A 12346-nucleotide genomic window follows, 5' to 3' on the forward strand; every position below is an offset into this window, starting at 1 on the left:
TTTTTCCATTTTTTGATCTTGGTACCCATTTCCATCCTCAAAAATTATTGAGGATCCCCAAAGCTTTTTTTGTGGATTATAGCTCTTGATATTTTTCCTATTAGACTATTGAAAAATTTTAATATTTATTTCTTCAATTAAAAATAGCAATAATAAACTCATTGCACTTTGGCATAAAAACACATTTTGGGGGCACATGGGTGGCTCAGTCAGTTGAGCATCGAACTCTTGGTTTCTGCTCAGGTCATGATTACCAGTGACTTAAGATCAAGCCCTACCTCAGGCTCACTGCTTAGCGAGGAGTCTGCTTGAGATTCTATTTCTCTCTCTCCCCCTCTGTCCCTCCCTCTGTTTGCATTCTCTCTCTTACTCCCTCTCTAAAATAAATAAATCTTTTTTTAAAAACCCACATTTTTATGAAAACAAACTAAAATTTTGAAAACAAAAATGTAGTCTGAAAATTGGCATCATTTACATTTTTTTTTGCCAAGTCTTTAATATCTATGTTAAAAGAGGACATCCAAATTCTCACGTCTACTTGTATATCTAGTGCAATGTATTGTTTTGTTTGAAGTATATGAAAAAATTCAGCTTTACAGATATTAGTTGAAAGGAGGGAGAATTATTTTAATAACCTTTTCAGATAAATGGGATATTCTTCTTTGGTACTAAACCAGACTTCAACAATAATAGTTCTTTAAAGGTCATTTGCAAGATGGAATCTGAAAGCATATCAAAGAACGTTTTAAAATCTGTTGCATTGAAACATATTGGTTTATCTTACACTTTTTAGAAGTAATCTCTATGACTAACATGGGGCTCAAACTCACAACCCCAAGATCAAGAGTCGCATGCTCTACCAACTGAACCAACGAGGAACCCTGGTTTATCTCACATTTTGAATAGATCTCTTACCCATGCATTACTTGCATGATTTTATAACATGGTGGAAAATACCGTTTACTGAATTATGCAGATTTCCCAAAAGTTGACATATGTCATAAAACTTATTTTTTTTTTTAATCACCACTGTTAATATCACCGCCAAGCTTACCAGAAAAGTACTGGGAAGTTGTCAAGTTCACAGTGGCAGATATAAATTGTTCTTTAGATTATAATTTTGGTATGAATGTTTGAATTTTATCATTGGCAATAAATATCATTGGTTGTTTTCCTTGTTTGCTTTCATTCATCTTTTGAAAAATATCTGTGAAGTACCCAACTCTGAATAACCATGATTTGTCTGTCAGTTGCTTTTTAAAGTAAAAATGGTATTCCATGAAAAGAGAAGCTATTTCAGCTTGCAACCCAAACATTTATCTCACAAGTGCTTGACAATTATCATCCTTCGGTTATAGTGCGAGTGCTTTTTATACACATCCCATTTGGCAGAATATTTTGGCAGAATATTAAAGATGTGTATTCAGGAATTTGGACTTTATCAAATGAATGTTAATTTTCATTGTTTTTAAAAGGGCATTCTTAATTGAGATTGGTATGTTACTTTTTGTTCTTTGTTTGGTATTGTTTTGCTTTTCTGTTATTGCAAGGGTTAGGTGATAAAGCAAGTTTGGTACCACTTGCCTTAATTCAAAATTTTAGCAGTTTTATACACCAATGCTTTTCAGTAGATATGTCCATAAAGTGAAAATGACAAGTAATGTCTTAGTATTATTTTGAAAGTAAATTTGACTTTGCAAATCCCCCTAAAAGGGTCTCGGAGACCTTGAGGAGTCTGCTGATTTCACTTTGAGAACGGTTATGCTAGAGATTGAAAGGTTAAGGGAGCAGATACATAAATGAACATTAATTTTCTGTGACTTGTGATAAGTACAGTGATAAAGGATAAAGCACAGGGTCTTTGAAGAACATTCTCCCCCCCACACACACACACAAAAATGTGTCTGACTGGGATCCTGAAGGACGACTAGGTATCTACCAGGTAAAGGATGGAGTCTGGCTGATTGAATCCTGTACCTCACAACATTATTTCTGTTTTCATTTTACTAATGCTCTTTGTAAAGTCTAAAGAGATCTCAACCATATGGTTCCTATATGGCAACTGGATTCCAAAAAACGTGCATGCCTAGTCAAGTAAGGTCATTAATAAGCTATTACCACTCAAAGCTGAGTTACTATGGGAATTTGAAAGAGAGAACCTGGATAGTTGCATGAGGCTCCGTGTTGTGTTGCACAGACATTTTTATGTGTTAAGCCAGATGTCATCTATTTTATGTGCTTTTGGGCTCTGTGTCCCAACAGAAATAAATTCAAATTGGTCCTCATCAGTGTGACCTGGTTAGGTATCATTAACCATATTACTAACACAAAAAAGAATTTAAAATAACCGACATGGATTGAATTCCTAATATGTGAGTTAGTAGGCTTACAGACATGATCACATTTCATAATCAAACAATTCGATAGGTACTTATAGTAGCCCCATTTTTTTTAAGATTTTATTTATTTATTTGATAGGCAGAGATCACAAGTAGGCAGAGAGGCAGGCAGAGAGAGAGGAGGAAGCAGGCTCCCCGCTGAGCAGAGAGCCCCATGTGGGGCTCGATCCCAGGACCCTGGGATCATGACCTGAGCCGAAGGCAGAGGCTTTAACCCACTGAGCCACCCAGGTGCCCCAGCCCCATTTTTTTTTAAAGATTTTATTTATTTACTTGACAGATAGAGATCACAAGTAGGCAGACAAGCAGGCAGAGAGAGAGTAGGAAGCAGGCTTCCTCCTAATCAGAGAGCCCGATGCGGGGCTCGATCCCAGAACCCCGAGATCGTGACCTGAGCCGAAGGCAGAGGCTTAACCCACTGAACCACCCAGGTGCCCCATAGTAGCCCTATTTTTAAGACCAGGAGGCTGAGGTTCAGAGGGATTCAGTAGTATGCCAAAGGCCACAAAGTACATAAAATGCAGAACTAGGTTCTAAGCCAGCAGTACAAATGAGGGGGTCTCTGTTCTTTCTCAAACTGGGGTAGAGGTAACCTGGAAGCAGACAGAAGTGTATCAGGAGATAGAGAGCATCAGGAACACACACTACCCACCTCACTGCAGCCCACAGAGTGGCCTTGGTGGCAAATTTTTAAAACATTCTAAAATTCAAAACAGAAACAGGTATGTAATGAAATAAAGTGGAAACCACTTGAATAATAAAGAGTTAGATGGAGATATCTAAGAAATTTTCTCTCAGGAGGGAAGAATCAGGCACTTTCCCAGATTGTCCAAAAGTCAGAGTTCATACTGCTCTGCTTAGAGAGGACTTTTGAGATGCACTCTGAGATACTCATTCCTGTATCAAAGTGAACCAATGTGTCACCCCAGGAACTAGACCAAATGTTGCCCTGGTAGTTTTCAACACAGTGCCAGTCTAAAGTGCTAGGAAAGTGCTCCTAATTCCTGGATGTTATGGGAATATCTTCCACAGATGTGACTCGAGTACTGGAAAAGATGACGTTAGAAGGAGAGAAGCAATTAGCTCTAATATTTACTTACCAACAGCCACTAATGGCAGATGATAATGATAATTATGAGAATGAGTGTGACGAAAACTGTATTTTTGTGTATCTACCATGTGCCAGGCACTATGCATAAATTCATCATTTTAAGTTAACTGCACAACAATCTTATAAGGTGATCTTATTATCCCCATTTGTCTATGTACCCAGACATAATACTCTTGCATCCATGTGATCCCAACAAGTCTATGAGCTATTATTATCCATATGCTGTTGACGACACAATTGGTCTCAGAGTAGATAAGTAATTGCCCAAGTATACACAGTAAGTAAATGAAGGAAAAATACACAGACCCCCATGGGCTTGTCTCAAAAGCCTCAGATCTTTTCATGCCATGCTGCCTTGATACTACGTAGGGGTGACTATATAATTTTGATATAAACCTGGATGTCTTTGGGAGTAAAAGAGATGCTATTAATAATTGTACCAGAGCAAAAGATATAAATTGGGACTGCCCAGATAAATGGTTACTTATTGTTAGGCAAACATGGGGACTATATGGTATTAAACTTCTTAAAAATAATGCATTTTGATATTTCTTTGTTTTATAGTATTTACTAATCATTTTACCTTAAGCAAACTTTTGTGACCTAACGGTAAACACTTTTGTGTACGCTTGATAGCTGAGAAAAAAATTTTACCTAGCAATTTAAAAAATGACAGTATACTTTAAAAAATATGCATAATTTTTGATACGTTTTTATACACAATGAAACAGAAGTCAGGTATAAAACTCTAAAGGGGATAAAGACGATTTAGAAAACTCTAATTCAGTATTAGAATTTAATGAATGTGGCACTTGCTGTGTTCTGAAATGCTATAACTTACTGATTGAGGGGAGAAAATTCTGGGAAGCATGTTGCATACTTGAGTATTTTCCTATTTCAGAAATAATCCTGTAACAATAACTTGAGATGGTTTTATATAATTGTGGCAGGTAGCTACTCCACCTTGATCCAAATACAGGTTTGGGCATGTTTTTTTTTCTTCTTCTTTTATAGTTGCTTCTACTCCAATGTATCATAGGTGCAAGTCTTAATTTCTTTCCAGTAAAAGAAGAATAGCTTATAATTTCTTTTGTTTCTTTTTCTTTGATGCAAGAGTTCTCTCCTCCCAGTTTTTAACCTGCTTTGTTCAGTATCTTTTTTTCTGCTCTCATTTTCTTCCTCCCCCATAGATTTACATAAAGTTAAATGACTTAAGCTATTTATAATATTATTTTTGGATTTTACTGCTTCTTGCTTTGACTGTTCCAATCATATCCAGATTTATTTCCTAGAAGAAGCTAATTTAGTAAGATCTTTTGTTTTGGGGGGGTTGTTTTGCTTTTTGTAAAGTACTATAAACTTTCAACTGAACAGGCCACTCAAAAATACAGATTTGTTAACAAACAGATGTTATTCTTTTTTCTTTTCTTCATTTTTACTTATTTATTTTTAAAGGTTTTATTTATTTGACAGAGAGAGACACAGTGAGAGAGGGAACACAAGCAGGAGGAGTGGGAGAGGGAGAAGCAGGCTTCCCACTGAGCAGGGAGCCCAACGAGGGGCTCGATCCCAGGACCCTGAGATCATGACCTGAGCCGAAGGGAGAGGCTTAATGACTGAGCCACCCATGCTCCCCTCTTTTTTCTTTTTTTTAATTCTGAAGAGACATACATATATTCTTGAGTGACACAGTATGTATCCGCTTTGAACAAACATTTTATGCAGACATTAGGTCTAAACAAGAGAAAGAGCAACAACTCAGAGCGTCTTTTACCACCGTGAGATTTTGCTGTCTCTCTCTCTGTGTATCTTGTAAATTTTTGTGCTTAGAGTAGCCTTTCAATCTTTTTAAATCATCCTTATGAATCTTTTCAGTTGGCTGGACATAAGAAAAGAAGGCTTTTCTCTTGAACGAATATGAGAATTATTATGTTAAGCATAGAGTAAGAGTGTGCTGTATACTTAATGCAACTTCACATGCACAGTACCCTCCCCCCCACAAGCCTACCTTCAAAAGGGGGAGACAGAGATAAATACAGATCTGCATACATGTCAAATTGCCAAGTGCTGGGAGAACTATCTCTTATCCCCCCTGCTTTCTCTTTTATTGTTTCTTTGTGAGACCAGGGACACATAACATAATGAGGAACAGAATTCAAAGGAAGCAGAGTTCTTAGGTCCAGGGTACACATTAGTAAAACCTGGTATTATAATTAAAAGCTAAGGTTTTGAGGCCAACTAGATCAAGGTAGGCAAGGCAGCCTATTCCCACAGATACCAGTAGGCTTGGCACTTCTAGCGTTAGGGATGGTTTGTTTCCTCCCTTCACTTAGGACAATCACTGCCAGACATCCAAAACCACAACATCACAATTGCTCAAAGTACTGAAATACATAGTATCATTTCACGTAAAAATGGGACAAGAGTGGACAGAAGGAAGATGCAAGTGATAAGAAGGGAAGAAAGAAAGGCAGTTATGCTACTGTATCTTACGCTAATGATCTTCACTATTTGTCTCTAACAGAACATGTGAGATCCTAAAAGTTTATTTCTAGCCTAAAACAAAGTAGCTTGGAGGAGTTAATATTCCTGGATATGGAAAGCACAAGGTCCAGAGGCAGACAGATATGTGTTGAATCAGTTCTGCTACAGACTTTTTATAATCTTAAACAAGTTCTTAAAATTGTTTGAGCTCCATTTCGTTATCTGTAAAATGGTCACAAAAATAGTTACATGAGTGTTGAGTGAGTTTCTACACCCAAAGGACCTAGCATAGGGGCTGATATGAGTGTGCATACATTCACTGGCTGCTTTTTTTTTTTTTTTTAATTTATTTATTTGACAGACAGAGATCACAAGTAGGCAGAGAGATAGGCAGAGAGAAAGCGGGGAAGCAGGCTCTTCGCCGAGCAGAGAGCCTGATGCGGGGCTCGATCCCAGGACCCTGGGACCATAACCCGAGCCGAAGGCAGAGGCTTTAACCCACTGAGCCACCCAGGCACCCCTCATTGGCTGCTTTTATTGTCTTTAAAAATATAATTATATTCCCAGAAATTACATTTTGTTACTGTCAGAGTCATATAGACCAACAGCAAAGATAGGAATCTCTATTTTCTCTTCCATATATGGTTACCAATTTTAAAGAAAAAATCTCTTAGAGGGAAATAAGAGCAGAACCAACTGTAATTGGCCAGGGTTGTACAAAGAGCTGCACGCTACCACCACCACCAACAAAATCATAATCTAAGACCTGAATTAAACCGAGTTAAAAAAAACCATCAAAAGCAGCATAAAAGAATAAAACTACAAAAACCAATGTGTACCCCAAAAAGTATGTATAAAGGGCAAATTACCTTCTTGGTGTTGGTGGTGGTGATTGCGTTGGGGAGGATTGAAGGGAAAGACAGTATTTAAAGTGGTTAAGAATGTTTAAAATCCAACTCTACTACACAGCATTTGATCTTCAGAAAAAATAGAGTGCTACATGGTTTTAATCCTCAATCATTTGTAAAGTAAATAGGGACATTTGTAAAATAGGGACAATAATAGACCTACTTTATAAGACTGTGCAAGGCTTATATGGGATAATGCATATAAAACAATAAGTATAAGCCCAAGTAAGCACTCAATATTCTTACCAGTGCTTGTGGGCATTTTGCCTCTGTTTAGCATGGTCACTTCCCCATTTTTTTTTTTTTTTTAATCTGGCTGTTTCTCTTAAGTCGTCAGGACTTCCTAATGTATAGTCCTGGACTGTTTACTTCCAGAACACCTGAGTGCATTTGAGAGCTCCATGACAGTGAAACATTTTAAAATGTAAATTATGAGCCAGTCATATAGGATTCTCTGCATAGCCCCACAGGAACCCGAGGCTGGGCTTCTCTTTGGAGAAGGGCATTGCATGTTCCCAAAAGACTAACTACAAGCCAAAGGTCATGCATCATGTTTTGACATTTCACCATCAAAAATCATCTATCAGTGAGACTCAGTTCATATGACTAATCTTGTTTGACTTGGCAATGAGGTGAAATGTCAATAGGCTTCCTATTTTGACTGAAATTGTTGAATATACCAAAGGGAATATTGCATGTATGTTAGTCATCCCAGAATAAAGATGAGTGTACTTTCCTAAAAAGTTCAGCTACACTAATGGGATAATGGATCACCAGAATGCTTTATTTTTGAAATGGGTACTTTGTCCACATTCTTGCTTCACTTGGAAAATTGTGTCATTGTTGCCAAAGTCTTAAGTTTCTTTTACCCCATGCCTGGATTCTCCATTGACACTAATGGGAATTTCACCTTCTAGCACAGACAGTATATGGAACTAAAATGACAATAGCAGAAGGTAAAGAATACATTTTCTACATTGTGCTACATAATATTTTTCTTGACTATTTCTGTTATAGTCATTGACTATTGCTAAAAAGATCCATTTGGAAATCTGAAAACATATTGTCTCTAGGGGCTAGTCTTTCGAAAACACACTTTTACCCATACATGTCATCACAAATTATATAAAAGAATACTTATAGATCAATCTACATAATTTTAATTTTGTGGTTAGTTAATTACAAAAGCATATCCCTCTGGCACTGCCATTAGTCTATAAGGTATGTGTGCTTTTTTTTCAGTCTGAAGTAATGACATTTTGGGGGAAAAAATTGTCCCTATTTTCCTAAGGAAACATAATGCAAAATTTGCCACTTGCTGAAATCTAAAGTACGATGAACTCTTTGTAGTTCATGTTCACACATTAGCAATAACCTGTAGAGCTATGAGCTGTTAGAATGTAGCACTAAAAAAGAAAACTTACATGAAAAAAAGAAATATAAAGCCCATTTTTATGAGTGACCAAATGTCAAAAATGTATTAAAGCAGTTTACAGGCTATCCTGTTCATTATTTTGCTGACTTAGAAACCTTGAAGTGTTTTTGTATCCATTTCATTATCTGCAGAAGTATGAACTGTAATGGAATTTACATAAAAATCCTGCTAGAGAGTGGGGACTTTACTGCATAGTCAGCTTTGCCTCCTAATCCAATCTTCCCCAATGCAGTTGGTAAGGCAGTTGCCAAATTCAAACAGCAGGATCTCTTTTATAAAGAAAAGTATGAATTTGAGCTGTAAAATGAGCACAACTATTTTTCTATTACTCTGGATGCTTCCTCTTGCTGAGTTTACATAAGAAGTTTAGCAGGAGGTGTTATTAAATAGCCTCAGAAATTAGCCCCAAAACAATTATCTTGGTTTAGCCATGGAAAAAGACACAAGAGGCTTAATAAAAAGAGCATTTAAATTTTTGTGACTGAATATCTGTTGGACACCTCTGTAGTTATTAACCCTTGTGGGCAACATTTCAGATTTTTTATTATTTTTAATTGAATTGTTTTTGGAAAACTGCAGATTAAAAACTGTTTTCTCCCCTATGTTAGTCAGAGATCCCAGGGCAAACTGTGTAATAATAATGGGTTCTTTAAAAGTTTGGTTTAAGCCTCACTGCATGGCAAGGAATATACCCTTATTCAAGACAATTTTGAATTTACATATTATAGTAGATTTGTAGAAATACTAAGTAGGGGAAAACGTCTGCAGTTGTATCAGCCACCGCCCATTCCTTACAACCATCTTACAACACCCATGACTTTCTTTGTAGTTAGTAGTAAATTTGCCATGAGTTAAAGCTTCCTTCGGTCTCCTCAAGAGAATTATTTCAAAAGTTACTATTTGTGTGTGTTTGTTTTTCATTTTCCCCCCACATAGACAGAATTTTGGATTTCTCGGTGCTGCTTATTTTCCTGTGGTTTTTTGCCATTCCAAATAATTTCTCTGTCTCAATAGTATTTGTTATTTTAAAATATTTGTTGGCTCTTATCATGTCAGATCTTAAAAGTTACTTGATCCGTTGCTTTAATCTTTCCTCCCAAGCCCCCTCCCAACCCCACCTCCCCAGTCACTTCATCATTTTTTTCCCTCTTAACTCTCTCCAATCTTCTACATATTTCTGGAATTGAGTTTATCCAAACTGAATGCACTTTTCCAGGTGCATCATATATCATTCCCTAAGTCTGGGGATGTGATGGCTTTTTGTACACAGCCCAAATGCTAGTGGAGTTTGTGGAGTTTATTCTTTTTTTCCTGATCACTGTCAGCATGTTGACTCAGAGTGTTTTTTGAATATTTCCCACCTGTTCCTGAGGGAGCCCTTTTGAAAATGGGCTGTCTTCTACCTGGTTAGTCTGTTTAAGAGTTGTGAAATGGAAGAAAATGTAATTTTGTAAACTCTGTTAGAAGACACGTCCCGTTACCACACCCAATCCCCTGCCATTTTTAGAAACACATCTATTTTCTTGGCATTTCATCTTTGTTAACTATATTTCATTATGAAAATGGAATGGAACCATGGGCAAACAAATTGCTGCAAAAGCCATCAGAGCGAAAGTAGAGAACTCAGCTCAACTTGGGACATGATGATTCTCCTAGCTATATTACAGATATTTAAAGGAGAAAACAAACAAATAAAATACTTGACAAGACCTTCACTGAAATGAAATCATTCTTTATTTAATGATAACAAGCTGGGTATTTACATTTTCCTCACTTATGCTTTACAGTTCATTTTAACTACTTTTTTGGACCTTCAAAGCCAGTGATAGTAGGTGTAAATTAGGGGAGAGAAATAAGAGAAAAGAAATATAAATTAAGTATGGTACACCAAAATGTTAGGAATAAATTACACAAATTTCTTTCTATATCATCATAAGAACTATGACTAAATATGAAAAGACTATGTATCCAATTATTGGATAGAAGAAGGCTACACCAAAATGAAACACAAGCCACATCAAGCAGTATACAAAAGATCATGTCAAGCAGTATACAAAAGATCATAAACATGGATACACAAGTAAAGCAAGTCTGAGAATGTATAAGTTGATGAATATGGGGGGAAAATTATTGTCCTCCCCAAGTTTTCTATATTCACATGAATATGTATCATGTTCATAGATTCTAAGAAGCTATCAATTATATGAATCTACTTCCACTGATTTGGTTACAGCTTTTCAGAGAAGAAATGACATGAAATTTACACACAAGAGTTCTGTTTGTTAATTGGCAACAGCTTACATATATCTATATAATTATATATCACTCTTGTATTTGAATTACAAAGTTTGACTCAAAATCTTTTTTGTATCCTTGGAGTCATTTTCTAATGTTGCTGGTGGCATCAAAGAGACAACTACCATGCCTTTCAGTTAATTCACCTTCGATTATATATCTCAGTCAATACTTCTTCAGTTACGTAACTAAACAACCAAACAGCCCCCAAATGATCTTGAGCAAAAAGGAAAATTATTGGCTTTTGTAACTTAAAAATCTGTAAATAGCCTTCAGTCACTGCCAGTTCATAGACTCAAGAAACATTACCATGATCTCATTTCTCTCTTCTATGCAGTTTCCATAGTCAGCAGGTTTGTCCCTTGTGGAAACTGCACTAGCTCCAATTTCATATGCTTTTTTTTTTTTTTCTTCCCCAATAGCCCCAATAGAGTCATGAGAACTTCTCTCTTTCAACCCTTACAAAAGTCCTGGTCCTGGCTCTCACTTACCTGATTGGATCATGTGTCCTCTGAACTCATCACTATGGCGAGTCACATGGGATTTCCCGAGTTACTTAATTCCACAGCACGATTCAAAAGAACTTCCTGTGATGGTGGAAATGTCTATAATTTGCACTGTCCAAAATGGTAGCCATTTGTCCTGTGTGGCTATTGGTTACCTGAAATATGCCTGATGCAACTGAGGAACAAAATTTTAAATTTTATTTTAAGCAATTTAGATTTAAAATAGTAGCCACCACGACACTGAATAGCGCAGCTCTAGAGTTTGGTTTGTGGGTCAAAACTACATGGATGACAGGAGTGGAGAGGGGGTTCCCCAAAGGAAAAGTTTTTGTAAAAAGCAGGTCCTATCTTCCAGAGTAGGAAATACAGATGCCAAGGGGTAAAAACAATAGATGTTCACTGTAATGTACCCTAAAGCTTGAACTTTTTATTAACATCTTTTAGACTGACAGTTTAATTTCATATTATATGGCTTGCATTATATTACTCACAGTTTTTCTATTTTCTATTGTTTTGTTTTCCTTAATTAAAATGCATACAATGGAAACTTTGGACACAGAGCTGTTCAGGCTTGAATGAGAAACTATTGTTAGGGATCCACTAGCTTTAATTAAATTGTCTTTTAGGTACACTGTGCTCATCTTCTCAAAGGACACTTTAAACTATATATATATATGGATCCAAACAAGTTAAAATTCATGTGGCATTTCAGAAACAAATAGCTCAACTGGAGGGACAAAGGTATTAATCAGCTTATAGGCATCATTAATGTTAAACATGAACAGTGACAATTGTACTACAATGTACTCCTTTGCCTAAAGTATGGATGCTTTCTTTTTGACACTAACACATTCATTGATTCAACTAAAGCTCCAACACAGACAGATTCCTGCCCACATTGAACTCATAATTCTCAATCTTAAAAATGCAAAAATGTGAAACAGTATGTATCTTATACTTGAGGCAAAAGATACCAAACTATTACAGGTTTATTACAGAAAATCTAGAGACATGATATGAGCAAAATGAAGATTATTTATAATCTTATCATAAAGGCAACTACCATTACTGTTTTCACATATATTTCTTTTGATTTAAAAAACATATGTGTGTGAGTACTCATCTCACTATTAAACTATTTGAACTATTTTTCATAAGGATGAGAAACTACTGTAGTTACTCCTTTGTAACCTAATACTTAACCTAAC

The sequence above is a fragment of the Mustela nigripes genome, chromosome 14 (genome assembly GCF_022355385.1).
Source record: "Mustela nigripes isolate SB6536 chromosome 14, MUSNIG.SB6536, whole genome shotgun sequence".
NCBI lineage: Eukaryota > Metazoa > Chordata > Mammalia > Carnivora > Mustelidae > Mustela > Mustela nigripes.